At 47.0% G+C, this 17,227-nt stretch overlaps 1 protein-coding gene across 1 annotated transcript in view; it reads left to right on the top strand.

The window, feature by feature from the left end:
- The first annotated feature begins 6,281 nt into the window (after positions 1-6,281).
- Positions 6,282-17,227, top strand: part of LOC142584041 (sterol O-acyltransferase 1) — a 57,917-nt gene continuing 46,971 nt past the window's right edge. Inside the window, exon 1 of the mRNA XM_075694261.1 lies at positions 6,282-6,572. The gene's annotated coding sequence lies outside the window, so the exon portion shown is untranslated. The remainder of the gene's footprint in view (positions 6,573-17,227) is intronic.

The following is a 17,227-nucleotide window of genomic DNA, read 5'->3' as shown; positions in this document are numbered from 1 at the left end:
TCTTCAACATGAGCAAAAGCGAGAGAGAAATAGAGAGATAGCGAGACCACTTAAGGATAGCGTACGACGCAGCGCTCAATGGCATTACGATAAGATATAGATGAAATAAGCCAAAATGAAAGGTGCGTATGGGCTGCGTGCGGCATTCTGATGCAGTGACGTATTGCGAGTGCACGTAGTGCGAGTGCACGCGTCAAAAGCTGGGATGCACAGATTGAACGACCGACAAAGGAACTTAATGAAGACGCCTGCTGCACCCTACTAATGTACAGGAATTGCATATGTACAGGCAGATAATGTGACGGTTCATTTATAATTGCGAAGAAGCCGGCGACATATATAATTAAGAGCGCTTGTTGCGAAAATTTCCAATAAATGTCACAACAGAAATAAATAGATGAATAAACAAATGAATAAATAAATGAACAAATAAATAAATAGAGACGATTGTCAGAACAGCAGCCCAATAGGGGGACGCAAGCAAAAATTAATCTTGAAGTGAATGGGCGAGCCCATTGACTACATATAGAGAGGCGGCTATATTAGCCATATACCGTCTGTCTTTATTTCTTCGTTTTTTTTTTTTGATTATCCAAATTTTTAAAAATTGCCTGTGGTAGCTAGCACATTTCTAACCCTTGATCTAAATTACTCGATGAGCGGCCATTACATCTACGAGAAATCAAAATGTCTCATTCACTAATTAACATAATTATACCCTAACATATTATTTAATTATTTTACGGCACATATATCAATCTACGAATTATAGCCGGTGAGTTCGCACGGCGTATCCACTTGGAACGAATTCTCTGGACTGCACCAATTTCGAGGTATTAATGTTCAGTGTCCCACAAAATGCATTGGTGTTCCAGTTAGATTTGTACTTTCATGCATAAAACAGCGTTTTCTTAAAAGAAGTAACTGGAACGCTAATGCATTTCGTCGGACAATTTGAAAATTAATATCTCGAAACTGGTGCAGTCCAGATAATGCGTGGCCATTGATTACTGTCTGATGGCAGAAGGAATTCATGGTAAGTAGAGAGAAATGGTCATTGATGAGGAAGGGTATAGCAGCGTGGGGAGTAACCATAAGCGCATCATTTTGAAAATGGGACATGTAGTTGGGAGATAGAGCAATGAGCGAAGAATGTCCGCTAAATTTGAACGCTGAACCAATAAAAAATATGGTCACAAGCGTCGAGAAAGAATTTGGCAAATGGCCAAATAAAGAGTGGGAATATAGTGAGCTTCTAAGCTTAATAACGAGAGAATTCAGGAAAGAGGAGCAACACGTTTGTTGGAAAGGAAAAGGAAAATCGAGAAGCTGGTGTAACAGGGAGATACAAGAAGCGGTCGCCGAGCGACAGAAAGCATCCCGAGAGCACAGGCAGGCAAAAAAAGCGCAGTTGTCGCATAATGAAGCAGACAGAAAATGGGAAATATACCGGGAGAAAAATATCTATGGCTCAAATACTGGTTCAAGCAACGATTAAAAGTGAAAGTGAACGTTGGTTGTCAGAAATACGTTAGAAAAAGAAGGTCACACCTGGAATATCTTTGAACCACATTAATTTATTAGGCAAAAAGTCTGGAACAATACAACGACGTATCCTAGACGAAGACGGAAACAAACTGGAAGGGGACGCGGTATTAAATTACATCCCGAAAATGGTCCCCGAATCTTTCCAAGGAAATGACGAGGTTGTACTTGAGGAAAAAAAGAGCGTAAAAGATAACCACATGGAAAAGGAGCTGGTGCTGAGAAATTTCAACTGGAAGAAAGCCGAAAAGCAAATTCTTAAGCCCACAGCCACAGGGTTAGACGAGGCTCGATCCCGTTAGGCTGATTAATGAACTAGGACCAAAAAGTAAGGAAGCTCTGTTGACAGCAGTAAAAAAAAATCTTAAAACATAGGTGAATACCAGAAAGTTGTCGACAAAGTAAAATGAATTTAATTTGCGGGTATAAACGCAAGGGGGAAGAAGCACAATTCACTCGTATAGACCATTGACCGTCACACCGGTAATATACAGGTTAGCCATGCAGGCGATTAAATTAAAATAATTAAATTAAAAATAATGGCCATATAGGGAGAACATTAGAATGGTTTCAAAATCGCTAGGCGTCTAGATGCTAACTTATTTGTCCTCACTCAGTGTATTGAAATATCCAGAGAAGAAAGGAAACTGCTATAAATGACTTGTTTAGGCACTACCGGAACGTATGACAACGTAGACCGCAGCATATCTGGGGAGATTCTGGGAGACGAGGGCTTAGGCAGCGACTGTATACAGCTTTTGAGAGATGTTTACCTAGAAAATACACTTTGCGTTGAATGGGAAGGGATGAGGAGCGAGGAGAAAGCTGATATCAACAAAGGACTGTGTCAGGGGTGCCCTTTATCCCCACTGCTGTTTATGATGTACATGGTGAGAATGAAAAGGGCGCTAGAGGAAAGTAATATCGGGTTTAATCTCTCATGCAAACAGGCGGGTACAGTAGTACAGCAGTAGCTTCCGGTTTGTTTTATGCGGATGACATCGTGACCGACTTGAGGGCGCTAGAAGGAATCAATATCGGGTTTAATTTCTCATACAAAGAGGCGGGTACAACAGTTGGTGGCTTAACGGATATGGTGTTGTGCTGCAAAGCATAAGGTCGCGGGATCAAATCCCGGCGGCGGCGGCAGCATTTCGATAGGGGCGAAATGCAAAAACGCCCATGGGTCCGGTGCAGTGGCACCGGACCCATGGACCAAGGATTCCGTTAAAGATCCCCTGGTTGCCAAATTACTCCGGAGTCCCCCACTACGCCATGCCTCATAATAATGGTTTTGGCACCTAAATCCCCAGAATTCAATAGTAGAGCAGCAGCTTCCAGGTTTGTTTTATGCGGACGACATTGTGTTGCTTGTTAACAAGCAAAGTGATATGCAACGTCTGGCTCATATCTGTGAACGGGAATGTGAGAATTTAGGATTCAAATTTAGCGTTAAAAATCTGGTCTTATGGTAACGAAAGCAGTGAACAGAAAGTGTCAATACAAGGCCAGGAAATACCTTGGTATATGGATAAACGAAGGCAAAAGATACACGGAAACACAGGAAAAAACAGTAATAGCAAAGGGGAAGAGAAACTCGGCAATGCGCTATGGGGATACAATAGATACGAGGTGCTCCGTGATATGTGGAAAGGGGTAATGGCTCCAGGACTTACATTTGGAAAGTCGGTTGTTCGCTTTAATTTAGGGGTACAATCAGGACTTGATGGCAACCAAAGGTCAGTGTGACACCTCTCATTGGACGCTCACGGGAAGACTACAAATGAACCTGCGCAGGGTGATATGGGCTGGACAAGTTTTGAAGTCAGGGAAGCTCAGAGTAAAATTGATTTAGAAGAACGACTGAGGAATATTAAAGAATGTAAATGGTTGCGAGAGTGTTCAGGTATTTGGATAGGAAAAAGAGATTGATTCACAGTGGAGGAAAAGAAATAGGAAGCTTCCCAACAAGTATGCGACCGGTATAGTAAGCAACATGGCAACAATGAAAGTCAAACGCAACGTCAGAGAGGTTGAGACAATCTCATGGGTGGCGGCAATAGAAAAGAAACCTGCTACGAGTGACTACCGAAGTGGTAACAACAAAATGAGGAAAGAAACAATTTATGAAAACTCAAAGGGAAGCTCTTTACTTTTCGAAGCGAGATCAGGACTCCTTAGAACGCGTAGTTATAATTCGAGATAAAATTAAAATAAATTATGGGGTTTTACGTGCCAAACCACGATCTGATTATGAGACACGCCGTAGTGGGGGATTCCGGAATCATTTTCGTCACGTGGGGTTCCTTAACATGCACCTAAATCTAGTTCCGTCCCCTTTTCCCTTTCCCCAGTGTAGGGCAGCCAACCGGGCCCAGTCCTGGTTAACCACCCTACCTTTCATTTATCATATGCTCTCTCTCTCTCTCTCTCTAAATCTAAGTACACGGGTGTTTTTGTATTACACCCCCACTGAAATGCGGCCGCCGCGGACAGGATTTGATCCTGCGAACTCGTGCGTAGATAAAGCGAGGTACACCAAGGAAGAAGCATGTGCTTGCTGCAGTAAAGCTAGGGAAACGATGAACGTGTTTTATTAGAATGTGAAGATATCTAACCGGAGGTTTAGGCTCCTCTGGCTTCCTTTGAGCCCTTGCAATCAGGGATAGCAGGGGGAAAGTAAACATGTCGGCAATAGAGATTAGTAATATGCGATTGGACGTTTGGTGGCAGAAAAGTAGGGAGACCACGAACAACGGAGGCATACCGAAACAAAGTTCCCAATAGTGGTTCAGGAAGTTTGATGCTGAGAATTGTTTGTGTGTATATGTTTTTTTTTCTTCTTTTTTGTTAATGTAGGTAGGGCATTAGGTAAAATAAGAGCAAGAGCTTGGTGGGGACAAACCAATTTCAAAGGGGACACTCATAGCATCCATCCAGCCATCCATCCGTAGAGTTTCGTACTAAAAATAGTTATAGTATGAAACTGTGTGCGCTTGGCACCGAGTTTGGCGCACTTACTGCATGCGGACAGCCTGGCGCACACTGAGAACATGCACGGTCATTTTGTAGTTCCTTGTAAGCGGAATCGGTTGTTTTAGAACGTTCTCGCACAGCGTTACCGCTCTGCCGCTGGCTTCGCTGACAAGCGAAATCGAAACGTTCGCGCAAACGAAACTTTATTCGGGACGATTTCGCATAGATCCGTCTGCCACTGCAATACGCCGGTCGATCAGCACATGTGGCCGGGAGTGGCTGCGCATGTGCAGACGACTTTGCGCTGGCGCGAATCGCGATACCGGACAGTTCTATGCTAAAACACCGTATTGGCGCGTTAAAGAACTAGACAGACACAACATCTAAGGTAACGAATCCCTATTTTCTCGCACACATTGCGTCGGTCTGCAGGACTCGGAGCCCATATCAAGTAATTTCCAGACGCAGCTTGCTATGTGTAGCGTGCACTGCCTGGCAAGCATAAAGCAAACGGCTGCGCTGCCTCCGCATATCTGCAGCACGTCTAGAGTGCACGTGTCTTGGCCTATAAGCTGCACAAACAGTCTTCGAAGGCGGGAATTGAAACTAAAAACGTCGCCCCGCGGAGCCAAACTTAAGTTCTACTTTCTTCTTGTTCCTTCTTTTCTTCTTTTTCATGAGCCATTTGCTTTTGATAACGCAGTCCCGTGTAGCTTCTCCCTGATGTGAGAGAAAAAAAAAAATTGGTCCACGTGTATCGGCTTACACTCATTTTAGCTGCAGTTCAGTAAGCACGTCACATCGGTTGTGCAGGTACCAAGGCGTAATATCTCACTGTGTTTACTACTCAGAGACCTTGAAGATATATTGAAAGCAGAAATGTTGCCACGAGCCCACCGGCAACGTTATAGCAGTCTTCGTGTTACATCAGATCGCAGGCCGGCTTCGTTCATTCTCGGCGCTTCGAAATGTAAGTGCAGAAATATGTTTGGCTAATGCACTCTACCCTAAAGAAAACGTCTCTCTCTCTTTCTCTCTCTCTCTCTGTAATAAAATAAAAATAATAATAAAAGCCTGGACGCTGAGTTTTGGTCGTTTAAATAAAGCTTATTGTAGCTCTCGCGGACTGGACCCAGTTCCGATCAGTCTTAAAGGCTCAGTTTGTCATAAGATCGTTCTCACCGTACGGCGGTATGTCTGTGCTAATGCATCACGCAGACACTCTTGAGACGCAGACTTCCTTGTATGAGGCCGCCTCGGCGACCGGTTACAGAAGCTTATACAATAACAAGCATTCGACGGTTACCCTATTATATACAGCCTTCGACCATGCAACGCCTTTCTGGCAACAGCCAGACCGCCTCTCATGTCACCGAGTGTCCTCGCGCTGCGTAAGGGAAACAAAAGTAGAAAGTTGTGTCACCCATGGAAAAAAGGAATCGAGGAGCGCGATCAGTGGCTGCTGCCAAATTTCCTCTGCTCGCTCTCCTGCGCGCCGGCTAGTGCCGGGGACATCCTTCGGTTTGAGGAGGGTCGCTGGTCTTTCCAGGGGGGGGCGGAAGGTAGTCGACCGACTGCGCTGGAAGAGGGGGCGGGGGAAGCCGTTGTCGACCCTCCGGCGCTTTGCCTTTGATCGGCAATCGGTGTTGAGGGAGGGTTGCCCCGGTCGGAGGGGGTGAGGAGAAGGGGAGGGTGTTAGTTGTGTCTCCGCTGAGTGCACGTGCACTGGTGGCCGCCTAGTCATCTGTCGTACGCCGAAGGGGAGCGCGTCAGTTCCGCCCGTCCGTACCGAAGGGGAGCACCCGCGGTACGCCGGCTGCGCCGTGCCGGCACTTCAACGCCGACTGCTGCCGGAGACGCAGCGCGCGCTCTCGCTCCGCAAAGCGCACCAGCACGCGGACGCTCCCGAGGAAGAGAGGCCAAGTAACCGGACGCACGAGTCGGCCAGCAAACAGCGAGTGTCAGTTCTGTTGCCTTCAGCGCGAACTCGCCGAGGGACCCCCGAGTCAACGCCGGCGGTCTCGAGCGAGGCGGCAAAAGTTTCGTGCCAGGTAGGTTCGCATGCAACGACGGCGTCCTTCGCGCAACCGTTGCGTCAGACTGGCTCTCACGCGCCAAACAAACAGTTCGCGACTGCCATTCAAAGAAAAAGGTAGGCTGGTCGCCATCGACTGCAGGTTGCAACAATGATTCATTTCTCTCGGACCCGGCGCCGAAAAAGGAACGGCACAGCCAGCATTCGAGAAAATTCTTGTCGCTTTTCTTCCTTGTTCCAGTGGCTTCGCAGGCTATCTTTCGTGCTCATTAGCAGTGAATTTCGAGCTTCGTAAAGGCCAATCGCTCGCACTTATGTGGCTTGTTCTCGGTTTACTCCGTCCTTCGGCGCCGGGTCCGAGAGAAATGAATCATTGTTGAAACTTGCGGTCGGGGAGAACACCCTACCTGTTTCTTTTCTTTATTATTCTGAATACATTCTAGCACTCTTCGGAGAGTGTTAATAGAGCGAAAATTATCGTTGATCATATTTTCCATAGCCCTGCATTTTATATGAACGCCGGTTGTCGAAAAAGCGAAACGAAAAAAAAAAACGCAGGTAGCTGTTCATACAGATATCATCACTTCATCTTTACCATAGTAAAATCAAGCCCCCCGGTGTTTATCAAACTAGGCACAAATATCTGACTGGATCTAAGCGCCAAGGCTCTGATGGTCGAAAAAAATATATCAGATAATGCTTGTCGGCGGTTAGCAAGGTTGAGTAAGTAGAAACTGGCCCAATTAACGTGTTAAGTCCTTTAATATCAACTAAAGCAACACTACACCGGAAACACGGCACGAGCATCGTCGCATGCATTGCTAAAAAATAGCATAAACTGCCCGTCTTGAGCGATGGACCAATATTTAAACCTTACAATGTTTTTCTGCCAGTGCGTGAGACATTGTACTTAGTGCAAAACTTCTGAAAAGAGAGGGGTTGGGGGAGAGAGACTGTGTCCTGGCGGCCTTTTGAAGATGTTCACGTTCGCCAATTTCATCTTCTCACTCTTGCAAGAAACTGTCTCACGCATGTTTAAAAACAAACGATTAGATTTGCCACGGTGCGCAGGGCTTCACACGAGAGTGAGTGATAGAGATAGGCTTTTAAACGTATCCTGAAGCGGTTTGTCTGGCTTGCTACTCCAGCTTGGGCTGATGAGAAATGATACGATACGCACAGTGCACGTCACAGACAACACACTAGGACTTGATTGCAAATAGTCCCTTCTTGTTGGAGGCAGCGCTCAGACGCGAAGAAAGTTTCTAATGTCACTTAGTGGGCACTAACGGCGATAAGGAAGTGTGGCTATCGCTATACTACAACTCTCTTACCTCGTGAATGCTGTCTCACCAATGCTTGTCCACCGTAGCTCTTCCTGAACGCTCCGAGATGGCCAGTCGAAGATGGTGTGAGTGTTCTTGAGCCGCTGAGATGTTCGCTTTGCCCCGGACACTCCGAACGACTCGAGCCCACTCGTATGCACAATGTAGATTCCCCAAGGGCAGCGGGAATCGAGTTTAAATACAGCACACTCACCCGGAAAAACCTAGTGTAAAAAAAAAAGAGATTTTCAGCCTATCTGGTCACGGGAAAAAGCTCGTCGTGATCAGTGACTTACCACTATGTGGCAAAGCATCTCCCTGTGCGAAAAGAACAGCGATTCGACAAGGTCGAAATGTCGTCCAATTGGTAATGATTCAAGGTGAAAAACCAACTAAAAACACAACGTACAAAGGAATAGACGACGACGGGACGAAGCTAGACTAACAACTGAAATTTATTGAGGAAGTAACAAATACATAATACATAAAAAGTTCAGTTGTTAGTCCAGCTTCCTCCCGTCGTCTTCTGTTCCTGTGTACGTTGCGTTCTTTAGCTGTTTTTTCACCTTCTATTAGAAGAGTGATTGTTGCCCGATAAGGCGGTGATCTTCTGTTCCCGCAATTCTTTTTGTGTGTGTGTGTGTGTGTGTGGGATGACTGCGCGAAAATTCCCACACTTAGGTACACGAGCGCTTTATTTGTCTATTCATTCATCGTTACTTTAGAGCCGTTAAGTTTGTCAGAATCTGCCCCTGTAAGCAAACTGAAGCCGCAGCACTGAAGATATTAGGGAAGGTGCATGCACTAAGGATGCAAAGGAGGATGGCAGTGCGTCAATTGTTCCTTGAAGCACAGCTACCGCTTACGTGTACCTCCTTGCACCTTAACGTGCGAAGAGCAACTTGTTCCTTTTTATATATATCGATCTCTCTGGTTTCATCAATTGACCCGTTGTCAAGAAACACTAGTTTATTCACCTGGCTTGCTCGAACTAAAATACTGTTTTCAGCACAACGGCAAACGCTACCCAAACATTGCTGTAGCTAGACAGAGCAAGGCGGAGACTCAACTCCTGGCTCCTCTTGAGATTCTTCAGGTACCTCTGCTTCTATGATTATGGTCGTTACTGGGCTTGGGAGTGATGTACGGTTCACACGCTCAAGTGACCGAGTGTGAAGCCTTGCAATTATGCGGAAATTTCCCGCCGACACAGCTGCAAAAGTCATAACGAGAATGATTGGAACGAAAGTGCATAAGCGAAGACGGCGCGCACATAAGTCGAAGGACGAATACGAGACAAGTTCTGAACTACTGAAGTTTGTCAGTCTGTCCTTGTTCCGTGTTGCACCGCACTGGTCTTACTAGCTAAGTTGTCATCGTGGAGGCCCGTGGGCCTCCGCCCCTCCTTTGCACAATAAAGATCTTGGGAGCACTTCTTGTTGTGGCGACTCATAGTCGAGGGGCACAAATTAAGGCAGACGAAGTAGACAGGAGGCGCCCTTCTTGTCTATACATAGCCCAAAACAAGACCGAGAAGTTCACAGTAAGAAGGAGGCTTGACGTGAGGACCAGTAGTGGAACAAGGACGTTTTCACAAGGTATGCTTGTCTCCATTATGGCCCTGAACGAGGCAAGTCGCTTTGTCGAATCGTTGGCTGTACCAACATTATGCCTTGTTCCACTGCTGCTCCTCACGACTTCGTAAATGTATGTCTTCACTTGCGAACCTCGTCTAATAGCAACAGAGATTTTTCTCAAGCGACGCTTTCTTTTCTTACACCCCTCTCCGCCGGTCCTCGACTAGCGTAGCGCGAGTGAGCGCGCCTCCGTTCTGCGTAATCAAACAATAAATCGCGACATAAAGCCTGTAAATATAATGTGGTCGCGTAGGTACCTAAAGCGCGCGGGCTTGTTATTGAAATAGCGCTGCATATTCAACGGCTTCCTTGATTTTTGGTACATTCAGTTTATAAACCATTGTTACGCCACTGGGTTTGTGCCCATTCTTGGACAGTCTCCAGAATGGGTATTCTCCAATGGGGCGCAATGGGCATAGAAGTCTTAAATGTACTTAGACACGTCCTGTGCTCCTCTGTGCCGCACGCATCTCATCACCATTCTTCCCTTGACAAGCACCATCGCTTTCGGGACGCGGTGAGCCAACAGCTATAGGCAACGAGACCGGGCGCGTGTCAATCGCTGCCGCTGCTACTTCGCTGGCTCAAACGAGCGTGCCGTCATTAAGACTTCCAGCATAGCGTTGGATCTGCGTGGTTCTCAGAATCCCGCAGAATGGGTATGTGCCATTGTGACGCAGTGGTTGTAGAAGCCTTGAAATGTACAGCCAACCGCAAAAGTTTACGGACCACGGGATCTCAGAAAGTGTTCACAATTTCCGAGCAGCCAGTAACAGTAGTCAGTAAAACAGAACATCAAAATGTTTTTCACATACACTGGTAGAGGCTGTAAATGCGAATACTAGGCTGCGTTGTGAGGCTGCGCAGACATTCAGCTTTTTCTCAGATTTTGTGTTCCGTAAAATTTTGTGACCGAGTGTACTTACACCTGTACTGTGGTATATATTACACATGTGCCGTTTTTCTGTCTGCACCTCTCCTCACCATTCTTCCCCCGACAAGATCAAACATTGTGGACGTCTCAGTGCGCAGCTACCTAAACTGGTGGTTACTTATCGGCGTATATCTTGTGAACAGTGTATAAGCATAGCATGACATCGCACTTGTGACCTGTGCAGCGCATAAACATTGCATGAAATTACGCGTTGCACAAGATTGAAATAAATACAATTGTACGCGTCGGCATCTAGTTGCATATAATTACCCGCATCGCGATAGTTCCGATTCACAGCACGCGGTTTGGATGTGCACACGTTTTATAATTTTCAGTTTGCCTTCTCTAGAGTAGCGTGCCGCGTTAAATAAATTGTGGGGTTTTACGTGCGAAAACCACTTTCTGATTATGAGGCACGCCGTAGTGGAGGGCTCCGGAAATTTCGACTACCTGGGGTTCTTCAATGTGCACCTAAATCTAAGTACACGGGTGTTTTCGCATTTCGCCCCCATCGAAATGCGGCCGCCGCGGCCGGGATTCGATCCCGAGACCTCGTGCTCAGCAGCCCAACACCACAGCCACTGAGCAACCACGGCGGATGTAGCGTGCCGCGTTGTAAACTGAAAGACGAGTGACCGGTATGGCTGTCGTGACACCCAGCGAGCCCTCGCGAGTGCGTCTGCACCACATCGCTCGGTGACAGCCGCCTATCATACGTATCGCGCTTCGATAAAGCCTCCACGTGGCTGAAGGACGCCCCTCGCGGCGATTTCGACAGCGCACAACGACAACAGATATGCTACTACGCTTCGTCGAAGTTGCGCATGCGCTCCGAATCGCGCCCGCTTGTGTGTCGAACGCTGCGCGGAGACAGCGCATGTTCGGGAAGAGAGCTCACAACAAAGGAAGGGGGACAGGAAGGCGTCGCCCTCTCGTCGCCTTCTCATTCAGACGAGTGTGCACACTATCGGCAGGCGTGCTCCTCTTTCTCTTATGTTCCACGATTCGCAAGTCAGAACCTACACACGTTTGCATTGCCTGCTGCATGCATTCCGTGGTTGCATACACGTAACATCCGGCTATCAAATGGCGTCTGGTCTACGAGCATGTTCAGCCGCATGCGCTGACAGGGGTGCCCTACGGCGAGTAAATGACACACACACACACACACACACACACACACACATATATATATATATATATATATATATATATATATATATATATATATATATATATATATATATCATAAGAAGCCAACCAACATTGACACCAAGTACGACATAGAGAAGATTACTTGTACTTACTAAATGAATTAAAGAAATGATAAATTAACGGATATGAAAGTGGATGAAAAAAAAAACAACTTGCTGCAGGTAATTTCCATTCCGCAGGTAATTAATTTCCATTAATTTATCATTTCTTTCATTCATTTAGCAAGCACAAGTAATTTCCTTTATGTTGTCCTACGTGTCAGTGTTTGTTGGCTTCTTATGATATGCTTAATAAAAATCGGGCCCCTCGTTTAACCCCCTATCTTCTCGAACACACAGAATAACGCTGTGCAGCCCTCATCATATTCACCATACCACCACCTTCCTTCCTCTTCACATCCTAACTCTCTTATTCCCGAAACCCCTTCCCCAGCGTGGAGTAGCAGGCTAGAGGTATTTCACTCAGGCCGACCTCTCCACCTTTCTGCCATTAAATATTCATCATCATCATCATCAGCCTGGTTACGCCCACTGCAGGGCAAAGGCCTCTCCCATACTTCTCCAACTACCCCGGTCATGTACTAGGGTAGCGATGCACACGTCATATGCCTTAGAGCATCGCACGCGAAATGCGAAGGTTATGGGTTCGGTTCCAACCTGCGGCAAGTTGTTTTTTCATCCACTTTAATTTCCATTAATTTATCGTTTCTTTATTTCATTTATTAAGCACAAGTAATTTCCTCTATGTTGTCCTTGGTGTCAGTGTTTGTTGGCTTCTTATGATATGACTAATAAAAATCGGGCCCCTCGGTTAACCCCCTTTCTTCTCGTCTATATATGTATATATATATATATATATATATATATATATATATATATATATATATATATATATATATATATATATATATATATATATATATATATATTAACGCGAGTTGAGTTTCAACCGGTTACAAAAGTACGTCTTTGTAGCACACGTCTTATGCCATAGAGCTAATGTTGTGACCCGGTTAAACTCCCTCGCTTCGTTTCCTCCTCTCTCTCTGGCCTACAAAGTGCAAGGCCGAGCTCGGGGAACGCGGCAGCTGCGTTTCGACGGTTTCGGCAGAACGGGCCGCTGCGAAGTTTTGAAGTGGCTCCTCCGACGCGACGCCATTTGCCATCTGCAGTTCAGCAATCTTGAGAAATGCGAGAAATTGCTGTTCCGTGAGCTGGCATGCACAGTTGTTGTAGGCGAAATGGAGCCCTTATGAAACGACCAGTGCGCGTGTTCGCACAAACGCAGTTTACACTTTTCTTGTTCTTCGCATATATATGCCGCTTCATGGCGCTCCTTTGTTATGGGCTTCATGCTTCTGCGTTATCGGCTTTCATTTTCCCAGAATGCGGAGTGGGCGTGGCTTCTTTTCTCTCAGGTGGGAGGGGGGGGGGTCTTAGACCGAGAACATCGAACCATAGTTATACGCGAAGTATTGCAGGCCTGCAATGCAAATGTGCAAAAACTCTATATGATCAGCGCCTGTTTGATCTGCTTGCTTATCGTTGGGAGTATCAAGCGTATTCGGTTTGAGTGCTTGTGCAACACACGGAGCATTGTACAGACACAGCTGCACTTGCTAAATCTTACTTCGTATTGTAGCTTTCACAGGAGTGAGGTGCCCTCCAGGAACAAAAAACAACATAAAGCTGATGGGTATAACGGCTTGCACTGACTGTACACATATGCATGGGGAAGCCCGTGCAGGCGAATAACTATAGTGCCTCGCAACTGTATATACTTTCAAAGTTCTGCTAAAGTTCATCGCTTAACAGTTCCTCAGCTTGGAACTTATCGCAATAACTGTGCTGCTCCTGTGTGTTGTTCTTGTGCAGCTGCGCTACTTGTGAGCTTACGTGCCTTTGCAGACGCCTCTTTTTTTTTTTTTCCTTCGCGGTGGTCCTGTGTCACGAAATAAAGGCGACGAGACAACAATTCGTTGGAGCAATGAGTTGCGACGCGAGCCGTACTCTATAAGGATGATGTCGGTGGGCCAAATCAGGGGCTCTGCCATTCGTAATCCCTTCTCTATAGACAGGCGGCATGAAGGCATCTGCGCATTCGACTTCGTAGGCGCTTGATTTCTGAAACAAGCTCCCATCGTAACAAGCGTCCGGTCATTGCACTACGAAGGAGGCGGCCCTTGACGATACACCTTATCGCGAATGCGTTCGGCAGGCTTTCCTGTGCATGCTCGCCCTTATTACAGTAACAGGGCGCGCGCCTTACCAAAGGGCGATGTCCTTCAAGCGACGAGAAGGATCACGCGTGGAGAACTCTTTGAGCCGATTACACGGGTACCGCGTTTTGTACCTACTCCCTTTGTCAAAAGTGACACAGGTCACATTATAGTTCGTTGTTCAAGGTCCTTAATTTGTAACCTTCAATTTCATTTTTACATTTTTCTTTTGTTCCTACATTTTTTTAATGATGCGTCGCGTCATTAGGCACGGCACGGTGGCGTTCGAATCACGCCTGAGCCGATGAAGAAGGGCGAAAAGAATGAAAAATGAACTGGATCGCTGTGAATTACGGCTCCTGTTCATATAGCGGGCATGCTCATATGGTCGAGTTTCTGCGCGTGGCATTCCCGGCGATCAAAAGTTTCGAGCAAAGTTATACCCTTCTCGGTGCTTTGAATTCTTAAGCTGCGGGCCTACTACGGGTACTTCGTGCGAATACGCAGAGCAGTAAGCTGGCGTGATGGATTCCACGCTCTGTTAGCTGTTACGATTACGAGGTCTCTTTTTATTTCCTGGCCAAGAACTCGCGGTGATCTTGTTTCGGCGAGATGCCGAATACAGTGCGGTAAAGCACTACACCGCTATACAGCGGCGGATATGCTATAGCCTTTAGGCGAATGCGCGAATGGGTACCATAACCTCCAGTTAACCGTTGGCTTCTCAGCGGAACGCGATCAAGCTATGCAAGGAGCTAATCTGAAGCACTGATGTTGTGAGCGAACATTTTCTTTTATGGTGTACGTTTAACTCAGAAACGCTACATGGAACATAGAATACCCTGACTTATTTATAGCACACTTGATGCTGGTGTGTTCAGGTGTATGTGCACATGCGGAGTGACTGACTTCGGTATACCACTTTCCCGACCCGTTGAGCCCAGTGAACTACTCTAGATAAGGTTGAATGATTTAATGATTAATCATTCGTAACCATTTTAATGATTAATCATTAAATAAGTCGATTTCATCCAGAGCTCTTGTTTTTATTTATTTTTATTTTGTTTATTTTTACAGTATATTAGCACACAAAACACGTTACAGGTCATGCTGGCGTGAGTCGGTGTAAATCACCGTTAAAGCCCGGATCACTCAAAAATATTTAAATATTCGAGGCTGCGGCACGGGTTTACCTCGTAACTTCACGAATTATTACGTTTTCCACGCTAGAAGTCATCGTGGCGTTCCAATCAGAGTGACACTGCTTAATGCCACGTTGAGGCTAAATGCAGGCCGACATTGCGAGGTCTCCAACTATAGCAAGATAAAGAATGGTGGAAAGCGCGCGAAGCTAGCTACGTACGGCCCGCATTGTCCCCATCACAACCGCATCGCATCGCTACTTTCGATGGGGGGGTCCCGACATCGTCCCTCTCTCGTTGGCACTGATGCCAACTTGGCCGGCGGGCGGTGGTTGTCGACACGTGCACGACGCCGAGCCGCGCGCAATGCGAGTGTCGTGCGTCCCCCCCCCCCCCTGCCAGTCTGCTAGATTCGGGCAAGAAATGCATGAAAAGATAATAGATAGCTTTAGATTTGGGCACGCAAGCAGCTTGCGTGCGCAAGCCCCTTGCGTCCCCAAACCTCAAATTCTCCCATACGAAACTCCTCGCTGTCCCTTCAGTTTCGAAGGAGTGGCGCAAGGTCGACAATGCTTGAAAGCGGATCGAATTGTAAACTGAGCCAAGATGCCTCGGCGACGCACTCGTATACATGTCGCGAGACGAAAGCAAAAGCGAATACTTCTTTCTCGGTGTTAGCGCTGTCTCGCAGCTCTGAAAACGAGCAACGCTTGCAGTGTCCGTAAGGACGACGCGTGGGCGCAAAGTGGCGATCGGAGGGCAATTTCGACCGGGCACGGCCTGGTTTATAAACAGCAAAGTCGCTCAGCAGCATGTTCACCTCGCCCGACGTCGATAGAAGTACAGCGTTTGCCTGGATGCGAGAACAGATTGTTCACAACTCGACTTCGTTTGCTACAATCGACGAGTGTTGCTTCCCAATCTGCACGGGCATTTGTCTGGTTTTCTCAGTTGACATCTGTATATATGCGTACAGCCCATCAACGTTTTCGGAACGAGAAACCCCTAAGCGTCTCGCACACTTGCACACTGCGCTCGTGTTGTGTACTTCCTCTCGTCCTTCTTCCGGGTTGCGTTGCCCACCCATAGGAACATGTTGAATCTGTGAACCGACTAGCCCAACAACATGCCTTGCTCAGCATGATTCTCAAAGACTTTGTGTCTCCGTTCTTCCCCTCATCACCCGCTACGGTGGCTCAGTGACTTTGACGTCGTGCTGCTGAGTTCGAGGTCGCGGGTTCGATCCAGGCCGCGGCGGCCGCATTCCGGTGGGGGCGGAATGAAATATCGCTCGTGTACCGTGCCGTGGGTGCACGCTAAATGAAGCCCAAGACGTCAAAATTAATCCGAAGTACCACACTACGGCGTGCCTCATAATCAGATCGTGGTTTCGGTACGTAAAACCCCAGAATTTAATCAATTTTCTTCTCGCCATCACTTGCCCGCCACCTCACTGCAGCCTAACTATAGGGAAGAGGCAGTAACCCTCAGGAAATCACAAATCAACAGCTACGTCAACGGTATCCCATTGCGCCGAATTGCACCTAATCAGCGTCCATACTTCTGCACGTAATGTCTCACACACCCTATATGCCATACGGCATGGTGATATGTCGGGAAAAATGGCACCGTAGACAGGTAAACGCTAACCGAATAGCAGTAGGATGCCAAGCTATCAGAACCGGACTCGAAGAGACAGCGCAACATCATCGAACGGGCACGGGAGATGGCCATGGCCTGCGGCTTCCTGGAATAAGGAGGCCGCCCACCTAGGCCTCAGACTGCGCTTGCTCAGAATAAAAGTTTACTCTCTCTCTCTCTCAAAGATTTTCCGCTGTGCCGCCCGCGTCGACCATGTCTACGTTCGCACTACCCTCTTTGTCGGCGTTCCAAGTCGCTGCATTCCATTGGGAACGGACAACAAAAACGCTTGTGCATAATTTATGTAGAGAGAGAGAGAGAGAAGCAAAGGAAAGACAGGGAAGTTTACCAGAAATTATCTCCGGTTGGCTACCCTGTACTGGGGGAGGGTCAAGGGGGTGCGATAGGTGAGAGAGAGAAGGATTTTTAAAAAAGTTAAGAAAAAAGAAAAACTACACACACACGCACGTGCACACAAACTGTTTCTGTGGGCACTGTCACGCAGCCCACAAAGGCGTTCCAAGTGTTATGCTGTGCCACCGTACAATCCTGCGTCACA

The sequence above is a fragment of the Dermacentor variabilis genome, chromosome 1 (assembly GCF_050947875.1).
Source record: "Dermacentor variabilis isolate Ectoservices chromosome 1, ASM5094787v1, whole genome shotgun sequence".
NCBI classification, from domain to species: Eukaryota; Metazoa; Arthropoda; class Arachnida; order Ixodida; family Ixodidae; genus Dermacentor; species Dermacentor variabilis.
This window is presented reverse-complemented; position numbering and strand designations above follow the sequence as displayed.